The sequence below is a fragment of the Microcaecilia unicolor genome, chromosome 7 (assembly GCF_901765095.1).
Source record: "Microcaecilia unicolor chromosome 7, aMicUni1.1, whole genome shotgun sequence".
Taxonomy (NCBI): Eukaryota; Metazoa; Chordata; class Amphibia; order Gymnophiona; family Siphonopidae; genus Microcaecilia; species Microcaecilia unicolor.
In genome coordinates, this window is record NC_044037.1 from 251,132,120 (window position 1) to 251,148,518 (window position 16,399).

The window sequence follows — 16,399 nt, forward strand, 5'->3', positions numbered from 1 at the left end:
ACATACAAAAAATTGTTTAGGTGCCTATACATGCATGTTCCTTCTCAACAAGGAGTTTTCCCCTTTAGTAGTCCTTCTAAAAAAAAAAAAATTGTGATGCCCCCTTGGGAATAGCACACGCTCCATCCTCTGCCAGACACGTTGAAAAATAACAACAACAAAAAAAACTCTGCAAGAGACACCCAGAACCTCCATACTGAACCTACCACACCATCCACCTTATAATTGAAAGAGAAAAACGCCTAGATTTCGATCCAAATCGGGAGATAGACGTTTATTTCACAAAAACGAATAAATCGGTATAATGGAAAGCCGATTTTGGACGTTTTCAACTGCACTCCATCGCGGAAGCGTACAAAGTTGATGGGGGCGTGTCGGAGGCGTGGCGAAGGTGGAACTGGGGCATAGTTATCGGCCAAGGAGAGATGGGCGCCTTTCGCCGATAATGGAAAAAACGTATACGTTTGTAGCTAGAATTTAGGGCACTTTTCCTGGACCCTGTTTTTTCACGAATAAGGCCCGAAAAACTGCCCTAAATGACCAGATTACCACCAGAGGGAATCGGGGATGACCTCCCCTGACTCCCCCAGTGGTCACTAACCCCCTCCCACCACAAAACATGATGTTTCACAACTTTTTATTTTCACCCTCAAATGTCATACCCACCTCCCTGGCAGCAGTATGCAGGTCCCTGGAGCAGTTGTTAGGGGGTGCAGTGGACTTCAGGCAGGTGGACCCAGACCCATCCCCCCCTACCTGTTACAATTTTGCTGCTTAATGCTTAGTCGTCCAACCCCCCAAACCCATTGTACCCACATGTAGGTGCCCCCCTTCACCCCTTAGGGCTATAGTAATGGTGTAGACTTGTGGGCAGTGGGTTTTGAGGGGGATTTGGGGGGCTCAACACACAAGGGAAGGGTGCTATGCACCTGGGAGCTCTTTTACCTTTTTTTTTTGTTTTTGTAAAAGTGCACCCTAGGGTGCCTGGTTGGTGTCCTGGCATGTGAGGGGGACCAGTGCACTACGAATCCTGGCCCCTCCCACGAACAAATGCCTTGGATTTATTCATTTTTGAGCTGGGCGCTTTCATTTTACATTATCACTGAAAAACAAAAACGCCCAGCTCACAAATTGTCGAATAAAACATGGACGTCTATTTTTTTCGAAAATACGGTTCGGTCCGCCCCTTCACGGACCCGTTCTCGGAGATAAATGCCCATGGAGATAGACGTTTTCGTTCAATTATGCCCCTCCATATCAACCCTTAAAGCAGCAATGCTATCTATGAAAAGACAGCACTGTATATAAAACACTATGCTTTAGAGCACAACAGCTACACCTACTACAGGTAAATTAGAACATACTGGACTATGACAGATCCCTGCACAGATACTACACACTAGCAGAATTCTTCACCTCTGTCACACATAAAGAACATTGGCAGACTCACCTAATGCAGAATAGAGAACCAAACAAAAACATGCAAACAAAAGCTGAAGTGGAAATCCCCAAGAAAGCCAGATTCTATAAGTAGTACAATACTGCAAAGACGGAGAGAAATGCATTTCCTTCTATACCCTGCAAAAAAAAAAAAATTAGAAAACCCTAGAAAAAACGCACATCCCCCAGAGCTGACACCAATCCTTAAAAATGCAAAATACATTTCTTATTTTCTACCTTTGTTATCTTAGCATTTTATTTTACTAATCCTGTTGGTTCGGGTCTTGTTTCTGCTTTCTTTTGTCAGTCTCTTCCTAAACACTTTTATTAGTGTCTCCTTTCTATTTCTTCTTTCTCCTCCTTTCTTCTTCCCTTCTCTACATTTATTTTACACTTACCTTCCCTCATCTTTTTTCTCTTACTTCTCTGCTTCTTGGAAATAATTTTGTCACACAGGCACTAACATGTAGACATATGTTTAGTGTCCAGTGATGCCCAACATTTCAGCTAGTGGTCAAATAACTCTGAAGCAGCAGTGTCTTAATTGGGCCTTTTACAAAGGCGCACTACTGTTTTTAGCATAAGCTAAAAATAAGTGTGCGCTAAATGCTAGAGATACCCATATATTCCTATGGGCATCTATAGCGTTTAGTGCACACTAATCATTTAACGTGCACTAAAAATGCTGTCACACATTTTTTTAAAAGACCTCCTAACCGGCTCATTTTCAAGAGAAAAATGTTAAAAAATTGACATGTCTGCATTTGGACGTTTTCTCACAAAAATGTCCAAATCAGTATTTTCAAAACCTATTTTTAGACATTTTTCTCTGAAGTTCATCAGAAGTGCGTCTAAATCTTGAGGGGGCATGTCAGGGGCGTGTTGAAGGCGGGACTTGGGCGTTCCTAAGACTTAGACGTTTTTCAGCCATAATGGAACAAAACAAAACCATCCAGGTCTAAAGTTTAGACGTTTTGAGCTAGACCTGTTTTTATTATGAATAAGGCACAAAAAGGTGTCCTAAATAACCAAATGACCACTGGAGGGAATCAGGAATGACCTCCCCTTATTCCCCCAGTGGTCACTAACCCCCTTCCCATCCCCCAAAAATGTGATGAAAAACATTACTTAAACTTACCAACCTCTATGCCAGCCTCGGATGTTATACTCCGGTCCATTAGAACAGCATGCAGGTCCCTGGAGTAGTCTAGTGTTGGGTGCAGTGCACTGCACACAGGTGGACCTAGGCTCCTACCTCCCCCTACCTGTTGTGGAGAAAACTGTTAGCCCTCCAAAACTCACCAGAAACCCACTGTACCCACATATAGGTGCCCCCTTCACTCGTAAGGGCTATGATAGTGGTGTACAGTTGGGGGTAGTGGGTTTGGGGGGGGGGGCTCAGCATACAAGGGAGCAATGGTCAGATGTGTACCTGGGAGCAGTTTATGAAGTCCTCTGCAGTGTCCCCTAGGGTACCCTATTGCTTTCCTTGGATGTTAGGGGGACCTGTCCACTAACAATTCTGGCTCCTCCTACATCCCAATGGCTTGATTTTTGTGCGTTTTGCACTTGGATGGGTTTTTTTTTTTAGTTGGAGCTGATACAAACTCTTTTTGGTTTGGCATTACAATAGTCTAGTCATGATGTTATCATGTCATGAACCACTATGATCAGACTCACTTTGCCAATATATAGAGAGAGATTTCTAAGCTGCTGCAGATGATAGAGACAATTTTTAAAGGTTGTTTGAATTTGCGGGATCAGAGTGAGTGATGATTCTGGCAGTATCCCAAAATTCCTGACCTGTGATTTTAGTGGGAGTTTCATACTATCCTAAGTTACCCTTGTCTGTTATTGTTGCAGAAGGAGCTCCCACCAAGTACTGAGTATGAAGACTTATGCAATCAAGATTTATTGGTTTCTTATTTACTTTTTCAATACTTCTATAACTGTTTTTCTCCTGTTGAAAGTGTGGAGTGTATTGCAAATCAGTGAAACTCTTACTTTAATGCCTTTTGAATTAATTCATGTACAATAGAGTCTTGCTTATTTGTCATAAAAGGGACCAACAGTTTTTTAGATAATCAAAAAGTTGGATAATACAGAAAAAGTGGATGAGGGATAAAGTAGAAGTATATTGAATGCATATTTCAAAAGAGGAAGCAGTAAAAAAAAAAGAGTTTAAAACTTAGGGGCCCTTTTACCAAGCTGTGGGAAAAAAGGGCCCTGTGGTAGCGGTGGGGGCCGTTTTCCCCACATGCCAGGGTGCTTTTTACTGCAGCAGGTAAAAAGCCCCCAAAACAAAATGGTCATGTGGTAAGAAAACTCTTACCATGTGGCCATGTGGCAGGGAGCCCTTACCGCCACCCACTGAGATGGTGGTAAGGGCTCCCGTGGTAACCTGGTGGTAACTGGGCAGCGATGCCCGATAACCATTGGGTCACCACCCCACTAACCATTTCTGGCTTTTCCTCCCCTGGAAATGGCATGTGCTCGACCCGGAACTACCGCCAGCTGCCACATTGGGCCACTGGAAGTCCTGGCTGCGGTAAGCACTAATTCATGATTACCACAGCTTAAAATGGTGTACTGCAGGGTGTGCTGAGGCATACTGTGGTAATGTGCACATTTATTTATTGGTTACATTTGTATCCCACATTTCCCCACCTATTTGCAGGCTCAATGTGGCTTACATATTACCGTTAACAGCGTTAGCCGATTCCGGTATGAACAAATACATGGTGTGAATAATACAAAGTGATATTGTGGTGGAATGAGGTACATGTATGGTAGGTTGGATTGGGGGGTCTTAGAGAGGGAGAGGGGAGGAAGAGTCAGGTAATGTTCATTAAGGTCTTTGGTTTCATTGTGACGTAGGTGTCCAGGTATTTTATGTTGGGACGGTGGGGTATGCTGTTCTGAACAGGTCTGTCTTTAGTGCTTTCCAGAAGTCTAGATGGTCGAGCGTAGTTTTTACTGCTTCTGGCGGTGCGTTCCATAGTTGTGCGTTTAAATAGGAAAAGCTGGTTGCATAGATGGATTTGTATTTGAGTCCTTTGTTGCTTGGGTAGTGGCGGTTAAGATATGATCGTGTAGATTTTGTGGTGTTTCTGGCTGGCAGGTCGATGAGGTCTATCATGTATTCCGGTGCCGCGCCGTAAATTATCTTGTGAACAGTCGTGCAGATTTTGAAAGTGATACCCATGTGCTAAAAAATATTTTTTTTATTTTGTAGCCAAGGGGGCATGTTGGGGGGGGGGGGAGAAGAGTGGGTGTTTCTGAGCTGATTAGCTCAGGATTAGCATGTGAGCCCTTACCGCCTACAAAATCAGTGGTGGTAAGAGCTAATGAGCTAAATGGAAAATCGTCCATTTTCTGGCCACAGCAAAAAGTGGCCTTAGCACATGGGAAAGACCTACATAAGGATTTGATAAGGCCACATTTTGCCACCGCTTTGTAAAAGGGCCCCTTTATGTTTTGTATTGTTTTTAATATAAGATTGTGTATGTATATATGTAACCTGCCTTGAGCATTGGAAGGCATAGGCTATACATTTTTATTATTTATTTATTTATTTATTTGGATTTTGCTCACATCTTTTTCAGTAGTAGCTCAAGGTGAGTTACATTCAGGTACACTGGATATTTTAATATTATCAAATATATAAATGGCAAGTGACCGACTCACCTGCAAATGTGCAGTAGAGACTTCCCTCTCTGTCCCGCCCTCGCGTCAACAGAGAGGGAAATGGAGTCGGACTGTCGGACACTGCTGCTGGAGCCTGGAAACGAACATCGTACACACCACCCTCCCCCCCATCCCCACCGCCGCTCCCGCCCCTCCGTATCGGGCCCCCTGCACTGACCTGACAGCGCCTCTCACCTCCGTGTGGAAGCACTGCAGGCAGCAGCAGAGCTTTCACACGGAGGTGAGAGGCGCTGTCAGGTCAGTGCAGGGGGCCCGGCACGGAGGAAGGAGCGGCGGCCAGGAGGGTAGCTGGAAATCTCGCCCGTTTTAACGGGCTTAACGGCTAGTTAATAATAAGAAAAAGAATTGTATTTTTTAGACAGCAGAATGTGAAAGATGTACAAGAATATGAAGACTTGTGAGGCTCTGTATTTAATAGAATGATGGAAAAGCAACTCTTCCTTCATAACTGTTGTTGCTTCATCAGACCTTATTAAAGTTTATTTCACATTTCTTCTGGTGCCAAATAGAGTAAGTGTTAACAGTAGCAGATCTGAAATATTTTTTAAAATGCCTCTTGCATAACCAGCAAGGTCAGATTTGCAAGCAAAGTAGCAACTTAGCAAGAAGAAACATTTTAAACGTATTGTACATCAGCTGTGAGAAATTACAATTACAAAAAAAAAAATCCTTGTATACTGCATATACCTTTTACAGCTCAACGCGGTTAATAACAATAAGAAGCCAGGCGTTCCTGGAAATTACAAAATAAATCAATTTCTAAACTAAGGCCACAACATATTTTTGAGAGATAGGTTTTTAATGGTTTTCTAAATTGTCTGTAATCTTGTGTTGCTCTTAAAGCATGTGGAAGGGAGTTCTAGATCTTTACAGCTTGATAACCCAATTCTGTGACCAATAGGTTTTATATGTAACCCCTTTTGGTTTAGGAAAATGTACTAGTAATTGTTGTCTAGTTACTCTCCAAGCATGTAAAGTTGGAAATTCTATTAGTTCTACCAAATATAAGGGCGCATGATCATGCAATATTAGGAAAACCGTAGAACATGTTTTAAACGTTTGTAGGTTCTACAGAATACTGCAGCAAAATTAATATTTAGTAAACGAAGATCGAACCACACCATTGTTGCAAAGTCTTCATTGACTCCTAATAAAAGCCCCTTGTCAGTTTAAAGTTTGTACATTAGTACATTAAATATTGCATGGTCAATCCCCAGAGTACATGATCAGTTTAATTGCAGTAATGTCAACCAATTGTTCTCTTCAATCCAAAGACTCTCATGTTTTACAATATCCTATGCTTAAGGGAGTGAAATTTAAGTCTGTATATTCAATGGACTTTGTTAATCATTCAGTCCAATAATTCTCTTCCATTAGAACTGAGATGGACTTTATGTTATTTGAAATGTTGGAAACTTTTAAAAGCATACTTATTTCAAAAATAGCACTGGTAAAAAAGTATTATCTTGAAAACATTTGATGCATCTTTATTTTATATCTTTTTCCCCAGAAATTTTATTGAGTTTTCAAACACATATAAACAAGGTAAATAAGAAAAATACAATACAATATATAGTACTACTAGCCTTTGAGCCCGTAAAAACGGGCTATTATAGGAAGGGGGGGTTGAAAGCCCCCCCCCACACCGCCGAGTTCGCCGCTGCCCCCCCAGCCGTCGCCGTCGCCACCCACCTTCCACCCGGCCGGGCCCCTCCGCTATTGAAACAGCGAAGGTCCGGGAACGCAGCACTGAGCTCTGCTGAGCAGCCGACGTCGGCCTTCCTTCTTCTTCTCTGTCTGTCCCGCCCTCGTGTGATGTAACGTCATCGAGGGCGGGACACAGGCAGAGAAGAAGAAGGAAGGCCGACGGCAGCTCAGCAGAGCTCAGTGCTGCATTCCCGGACCCTCGCTGTTTCAGTAGCGGAGCGAGGGCCCGACCGGGTGGAGGGTGGGTGGCGGCGGCGACTCCAGGTGGGGGGAGCGTTAGCAACAGCGGTGTCCCTCCCTTGCAAATGCGCAGTACAGACCCTCTCTGTTCCGCCCCCATCATCACGTATTGACACGGGGGCGGGGCAGAGAAGGTCTCTACTGCGCATTTGCGAGTGAGTACGACACTCGCCTTTTATATATATTGATTATGCATAAGAGGAGGAATCATAAAATTAGGTACATTATGATTAAGTTAAATAAATCATGGATAAAACAATGTCTATTTAGAAATCTCTAGTGAGTGTACATAGTCATTAAGGGGCGACCATATTAAGTTCTTTTTAATTGTTGATCCAGTTAGGTGTGCTGATGCTAATTCATATTTATGGTATAGTAAGACTGACTGCCACCAAACATAAGTACATAAGTACATAAGTAGTGCCATACTGGGAAAGACCAAAGGTCCATCTAGCCCAGCATCCTGTCACCGACAGTGGCCAATCCAGGTCAAGGGCACCTGGCACGCTCCCCAAACGTAAAAACATTCCAGACAAGTTGTACCTAAAAATGAGGAATTTTTCCAGTCCATTTAATAGCGGTCTATGGACTTGTCCTTTAGGAATCTATCTAACCCCTTTTTAAACTCCGTCAAGCTAACCGCCCGTACCACGTTCTCCGGCAATGAATTCCAGAGTCTAATTACACGTTGGGTGAAGAAAAATTTTCTCCGATTCGTTTTAAATTTACCACACTGTAGCTTCAACTCATGCCCTCTAGTCCTAGTATTTTTGGATAGCGTGAACAGTCGCTTCACATCCACCCGATCCATTCCACTCATTATTTTATACACTTCTATCATATCTCCCCTCAGCCGTCTCTTCTCCAAGCTGAAAAGCCCTAGCCTTCTCAGCCTCTCTTCATAGGAAAGTCGTCCCATCCCCACTATCATTTTCGTCGCCCTTCGCTGTACCTTTTCCAATTCTACTATATCTTTTTTGAGATACGGAGACCAGTACTGAACACAATACTCCAGGTGCGGTCGCACCATGGAGCGATACAACGGCATTATAACATCCGCACACCTGGACTCCATACCCTTCTTAATAACACCCAACATTCTATTCGCTTTCCTAGCCGCAGCAGCACACTGAGCAGAAGGTTTCAGCGTATCATCGACGACGACACCCAGATCCCTTTCTTGATCCGTAACTCCTAACGCGGAACCTTGCAAGACGTAGCTATAATTCGGGTTCCTCTTACCCACATGCATCACTTTGCACTTGTCAACATTGAACTTCATCTGCCACTTGCACGCCCATTCTCCCAGTCTCGCAAGGTCCTCCTGTAATCGTTCACATTCCTCCTGCGACTTGACGACCCTGAATAATTTTGTGTCATCGGCGAATTTAATTACCTCACTAGTTATTCCCATCTCTAGGTCATTTATAAATACATTAAAAAGCAACGGACCCAGCACAGACCCCTGCGGGACCCCACTAACTACCCTCCTCCACTGAGAATACTGGCCACGCAATCCTACTCTCTGCTTCCTATCTTTCAACCAGTTCTTAATCCATAATAATACCCTACCTCCGATTCCATGACTCTGCAATTTCTTCAGGAGTCTTTCGTGCGGCACTTTGTCAAACGCCTTCTGAAAATCCAGATATACAATATCAACCGGCTCCCCATTGTCCACATGTTTGCTTACCCCCTCAAAAAAATGCATTAGATTGGTGAGGCAAGACTTCCCTTCACTAAATCCGTGCTGACTTTGTCTCATCAGTCCATGTTTTTGTATATGCTCTGCAATTTTATTCTTAATAATAGCCTCCACCATCTTGCCCGGCACCGACGTCAGACTCACCGGTCTATAATTTCCCGGATCTCCTCTGGAACCCTTCTTAAAAATCGGAGTAACATTGGCTACCCTCCAGTCTTCCGGTATTACACTCGATTTTAGGGACAGATTGCATATTTCTAACAGTAGCTCCGCAAGTTCATTTTTTAGTTCTATTAATACTCTGGGATGAATACCATCAGGTCCCGGTGATTTACTACTCTTCAGCTTGCTGAACTGACCCATTACATCCTCCAAGGTTACAGAGAATTTGTTTAGTTTCTCCGATTCCCCCGCTTCAAATATTCTTTCCGGCACCGGTGTCCCCCCCAAATCCTCCTCGGTGAAGACCGAAGCAAAGAATTCGTTTAATTTCTCCGCTACGGCTTTGTCCTCCTTGATCGCCCCTTTAACACCATTTTCGTCCAGCGGCCCAACCGACTCTTTGGCCGGTTTCCTGCTTTTAATGTATCTAAAAAAGTTTTTACTATGTATTTTTGCTTCCAACGCTAATTTCTTCTCAAAGTCCTTTTTTGCCCTCCTTATCTCCGCTTTGCATTTGGCTTGGCATTCCTTATGATCTATCCTGTTACTTTCAGTTGGTTCTCTTCTCCACTTTCTGAAGGATTGTTTTTTGGCTCTAATGATTTCCTTTATCTTACTGTTTAGCCACGCCGGCTGACGTTTAGTCTTTTTTCCCTTTTTTCTAATACGTGGAATATATTTGTCCTGAACCTCCAGGATGGCGTTTTTAAACAGCATCCACGCCTGATGCAAGTTTTTTACTCTGCGAGCTGCTCCTTTCAGTCTTTTTTTCACCATTTTTCTCATTTTGTCGTAATCACCTTTTCTATAGTTAAACGCTAGCGTACTTGATTTCCTAGTTTCACTTCCTTCAATGCCAATATCAAAACCGATCATATTATGATCACTGTTATCAAGCGGCCCTCGTATCGTTACCCCCTGCACTAGATCATGAGCACCACTAAGGACTAAGTCTAGTATTTTTCCTTCTCTTGTCGGCTCCTGAACTAGCTGTTCCATGAAGCTGTCCTTGATTTCATCAAGAAATCTTATGTCCCTTGCGTGTACAGATGTTACATTACCCCAGTCTATATGCGGGTAATTGAAATCCCCCATTATTATTGTGTTGCCCAGTTTGTTTGCGTCCCTGATTTCCTTTAACATTTCCGCATCCGTCTGTTCGTCCTGGCCAGGCGGACGGTAGTACACTCCTATCACTATCCTTTTCCCCTTTGCACATGGAATTTCAATCCACAGTGATTCCAAGGAGTGTTTTGCTTCCTGCAGAATTTTCAATCTATTTGATTCAAGGCTCTCGTTAATATACAATGCTACCCCTCCACCAATCCGATTCACCCTATCACTACGATATAATTTGTACCCCGGTATGACAGTGTCCCACTGGTTATCCTCCTTCCACCAGGTCTCAGAGATGCCTATTATATCTAATTTTTCATTTAGTGCAATATATTCTAACTCCCCCATCTTATTTCTTAGGCTCCTGGCATTCGCATATAGACATTTCAAACTATGTTTGTTGTTCCTAAGTACATGTTCATTTAATAGCGAGAAATTTTTCCAGTTTGCCAGTACCATTTGCTGCGCTATAGTAATTAAAGTATCAAAAAGTGATTTTTGATATTCTGATAAAGAAATATCACAGGAACAGGATTTTAAGTTGGCTGTTATGTTAGTTGTTATGGGGCTAATTTTCAAAAGAGAAAAATGACCCTCCAATACCCCCCCCAGTGGTCACTGACCCCTCCCACCTCCCACAGATATGATTAAAAATATTACTTACCAGCCTCTATGTCAGCCTCAGATGTAATACTCAGGTCCATTAGAGAAGCATGCAGATTCCTGGTGTAGTCTATTGGTGGGTGTAGTGCACTGCAGACAGGTGGACCCAGGCCCATACCTCTCCCTACCTGTTACACTTGTGGTAGAAACTGTAAACCCTCCAAAACTCACCAGAAACCTACTGTACCCACATATAAGTCCTCCCTTCACCCATAGGGGCTATTGTAGTGATGTACAGTTGGGGGTAGTGGGTTTTGGGGGGCTCAGCATACAAGAGAAGGGAGCAACGGTGAGATGTATACCTGGGAGCATTTATATGAAGTCCAGTGCAGTTCCCCCTAGGGTGCCCCATTGTTCTCCTGGGATGTCTGTGTGGTCAGTCTACTAAGAATGCTGGCTCCTTCTACATCCCAATGGTTTGATTTTGTGTGTTTTTCACTTGGATGTGTTTTTTTTTTTTTTTTTTCGAAAATGGACCAATAAGATAAACACACAGGGCACAAAAACATCTAACAAATAGTCATTTTTGAAAAAAAAAAAAGGACATTTTTCTGTTTTGAAAATGGCTATATTCTCCACTTGAATTTTGGACGTTTTGAACAAAATGTCCAAAGTGAACTTAGACGTCATATTAAAAATGCCCCTCCATATCTATTTAATATGATGTAATTTCCTAGTGATGATCTATTATTATATTGTAATCTGCACTGACCCAAGAATGGTTCTTAGCAGAATATAAATTTGATTGTAATTGTAAAACATTACTCCCACCTTGCATTCCTCAGTTGTCCATCAGATCTTTGATTTTTTTTTTCCAAGTAAGTGTATTGAGATTGCTTTTAATAGGTTTTCCCATTGTGGTGGTAAATTCTGTAAGGAGCCAGCTAGCTTAAAGTAGCAGGAATGATGGTAAATGGTGGTATTCTAATCATTTATGTGTGTTGGTGGCCTTTTCTAGAATACTGAAGAGCAGGAATGTACCTGCTATGTTTTGATAGATAAAACAAAGTTTTTACTGGTATACTGAGCCCAGCAAAATCCTGTGTATCAAAATCTGACTGTTAAGGGGATAACTTCTCTTGTGGAAACATCTGTAAAGATTTTGGGATTCATCATAGGTTGCACTTGATCTTTGAAGACTCATGTAAATGCTTTAATAAAGAAAGGTGTTTTTTTTGTATGCAATGTTTACGCCAGATTAGATTATGTTTAGAGACTGACCAGTTATAGGGCCTATAGGAATAAAATGGGTCCTGAGGTGGATAACGTACGCTAATCTTTAGAAAAAGACCCCCTAAATTAGTTGTTCAAACCCTCATCTTGTCTCAGTTAAACTATTGTAATGTGCTATATATGGGCTGTTCAGAGAAACTGATTAAGAAATTACAGAATACAGCCTTGAGATTATTGTTTTCAGCTAGAAGATTTGATAATGTGACACCTTTATTTTTTTTTTTAAATCACACTGTCCTCCAATTCATGCTTGTATAACTTTTAAGGTTTGAACTATATTTTTTAAAACCATTTATGGTCAGGCCTCTCAGTATTTATTTTGTTTCAAAATTATGGGCCCTGCTAGAAGTGCACTAGCATGTAGATGGCCATTATATTCCTATGGGTATCTACATGGTTAGCGCCTGCTAATAGAAACATAGAAACATGACAGCAGATAAAGGCCATATAGCCCATCCAGTCTGCCCATCCTCTGTAACCCCTAACTCTTCCTTTTCCTAAGCGATCCCACATGCTTATCCCATGCCTTTTTAAAATTCTATCACAGTCATCGACTCCACAACCTCCACTGGGAGACCATTCTACGCCTCTACCACCCTTTCTGTGAAATAATACTTTCTTAGATTACTCCTTACCCTCTTAACTTCATTGTATTTGCTAAAGGCCCTGTTTACTAAGGAGCGCTAAACAGGGCCCCATGTTTCAGCTAAAAATGTTAAAATTATATGACTTTTTGTATATCTTAGGTATGGTTAGTCCTTTTCTTTTTGTAACCCACATTGAGCTACTTTTGGTACATCTGGGATATAAGAATTATATTGACATTGGATATACTTTTCTGGTGGGTGTATGCATGAGCAGAGTTCAGAAATACATGCATAAATGATAGAATACTATCCATTTGCACACATTCTGGCTCACATCTAGTTGCAGGCATTAAAGGGCTGGTGTAAGTGATTGCATCTTAAATGTAAGCATGTTTTCTATCACTTGTGCTAGTATTCTGGTTTATTGAGCATAATATACTACCCTGTGTAAAATTTTAACAGAGTGGTTTACATAATAAAGTACATTAAAATAATAAAAGAGTGACAAGAACTCCATATCATAATGGAAAAGTGAAAACGATAAAAAAAATCTGCTGCTGCCCATCCGAGGACCCCCTCCCTAAAAGCCATGAGTGACCCAGGCTGCCCGTTGTTAACAAATCTAACTAGCAAAAGCCTGCTGAAATAAAAGCATTTTTAGGGGTGCTTTAAATTGTGGAAAGAAAGGCACCTACTTTTCTTTATACAATAGGCTTGAAATAGGCATCTTCTTACCCTTTTATCCTAAACATCCTCTTATAGAATCACGTTTCACATGTCTGAGGGGAACATGGTTACTATATAGGCCCTTAGATTGTAGGGGATAAGCAACCCTCAGGTTCCTAATCTGACCCTGCAGTTTTCTCTCACGTTATTCACTTCTGTGTTCTGATCAGCACTTGCCAATTACTGCTTCATACCAGCTATGTCCCTCTGACAGAACCAGGCATGGAAGAATACCACCCTCCGATCCATGGGAATCTACCGGGAATTCCAAGTCTCTCGCTATGGCAAAATGTATTTGATAATAATATTTCTGTTGCTATGAAGAATGTGGACTAACCTTCTGTCATAAAAGGGGAATTCCTAAATTCATTGCCAGTGTTTTTCAAAGTACTAGGTCAAAGTAAAAAGTAAATGTTTATTTTAATATTTAAAGTAAAACTACAGTGAAGAACACATTAAAAAATGTACTTAAGTGAAAGTAAAAATGTTATTGCCTAATGTAATACTTTTTGAGTAAAAAGTAAAAGTACCGCAACTACAAAGAATGCAACTGTTGTTAATATTTATATCCCAATAACTTTATTGCTCTTCAGTTCAATCCACTTTGTTTTTAGTAAAACTACATTTTTTTTAAATGACTGTCATTTGTGCAAGTGCACTTGTGAGTAATTAATCCTTCACAGTTAAACAGATGTTTAATAACTGTAGAAAGTGGATTATTCAGGCTGATAAAAAGTTCCTTCCAACCAGGCCAGGTTACAGTATTACTGATGTCTTCTGACTGGGTCTGTAGTTTTTGCTCAAGGGATTCTCTGAAACACTTGACTTCTGTATAGCAAAGAATACTTTATTCATTATTGTCATTATCATCTGCATTAGAAGTAGTGCTGTGTAATTCATCGCTTCATCTTCATTGTCATTGTCATGCTGTCAGTGGTGTTCCTAGGGGGGCTGACACCTGGGACGGATCGCCGATGCGCCCCGCCCCCCGGGTGCAGCGCTCCCCCGGAACAGCGCGACGCCCCCCCCCGGCGAAAGAACCCCGATCCCCCGGCAAAAGAACCCCCCCGGGGGCACGCCACTGGGGGGGGGGTGCTGCGCGCCTGCCGGCTCTTCGTTTTCATGCTCCCTCTGCCCCGGAACAGGAAGTAACCTGTTCCGGGGCAAAGGGAGCATGAAAACGAAGAGCTGACAGGCGCGCGGCACCCCCCCCCAGCGGCGTGCACCCGGGACGGACCGCCCCGACCCCCCCCCCCTTGGTATGCCACTGCATGCTGTTGAATTACAAAAAAAGGCTTTCACAAGGTTGGAGTCATTGTCTGTTGTGGTTCTAAGAATTTTTCATCTGATGGCAAACTGTTTGAATATCTTTGAAAACTGATGCAAGAACGTCACATGAGTGAGAACCCTTCAGTCTTAAGGTCAGACAAGCAGACTTCCTTTCTGAAGAAGACTATCAATCTAGTGGACAGTCAAAATTGCTATCAGCTTCATCATCATCTCTGCTTTAAAGTGACCCAACTCATCACTATTCTGTTTGGCTGGAGACCAGTAACCAGTTCAACAACCACAGGCAACTCCACTGTTTTTATAGGCTATGGGTCTCGTTTACTAAACTGCACTAGCGATTCCCAGTGCGACAATACCAATAAAGCCCGTTTACTTCGAATGTGCTTCACCGACATTGCCGCATGGGAATCACTACTATGGTTTGGTAAAAGAGGCCCTATATTCACTGAATAGCAAAATTTAAGATGAGATGATTCACTGTTTGCGTGACAAGGTTTGCAATAGCAGAATCCTGTTCCGGGTTTTGCTATTTCATTTGGTATACTGAGGAATCGTCATTTACATCTCACTTCTGCTTTCACTTTTTTACTTTTAACTGCAAGCATCAGATGTAACTGAGTAAAAACAGTAAAACCTGGCCAAGTTTATTACTTTAGTATAAGTAAAAGTAACAAATGTTTCCTGTACTTTAGAAGTAAAAGTGACAAAGCTTTTAAGTGCAGTGACTAGTTACATTTACTTAGTTACTGTACAACACTAAGTGCTCAGAAATAAAGGCCAACAACCAAACAGACAATATATATATATTTTTTAAATTGAACTATGTTTATGCATTTCTTGCCTAGCTTTGGGGAGTTAACACACCCTTCCTTGGGGACAGAGAGAGTGCTGACTGTTGTAACACACAGGAAAGTGTGTCATTGGGCATGCCTCATCCAAACACTACTGCACATGTTTCCTGCCAACATTTTGTTTTATAATGCATAAGAAATGTGAGGTGTAATAAAAACAATACAGCAGACAAGCAGAAACCCCAAAACAGAGAAAAGACCAACATGCTGCACATCAGTGTACCCACTGTACTTGAATATAACTCACCTTGAGCTGCTACTGAAAAGGTGTGAGCAAAATCCAAATAAATAAATAAATAAATAGAGTACTACAGTTTATTGTTATAAACTTACAGGGAAGATGTGCTACAGCCTTCAGGCTTGGAGTCAATAAGGAGTAAAGTACTTTTAGAATCCCTTTTGCTATTCAATCAGACTTTTCAAAGCATAATCAGATGCTGTTTTAAAACTTGTAAAATGAATAAATCCTCTTGTAAGTAACTCGGGTGGTAATTTTAAAAAGGCAATATTTCCTTGTGTAATCCTGGTCTCACCAGCTAACTCTTTGGGTCAGGCACCCAAAACCAGGACCGCAAACAGTTCTGTTTTACTGACCTGGGTGCAGGCCGAGGTTGGGCTTGATCCCGATAGGTCATAGGGTTTTAAGCAACACTCTTTATTATTTCTTTACCAGTCTATGAGTAAATTGACTTCACTGTCACTCCAAAGATACTCTTCACTCCAGGTTTTTATGTTAAATACAAACCACAACTTTACTGGAACACTACAACAGGCAGATATCCAAACTTTATACTTGTCTTGTAACAAACAGCAGTTCAAGACTTTTGATGAAAAGCTCCAGCTACTAAATTAATCATCTCTTTAAAATTCTAGGGTATTTACATATTTGCAGTATCAACCAGTCCTCCAATATGTGAATCCCTTGTTTACTCTTTCCAAAAATACTAAGAGGCATACAATGAAGCTACAAA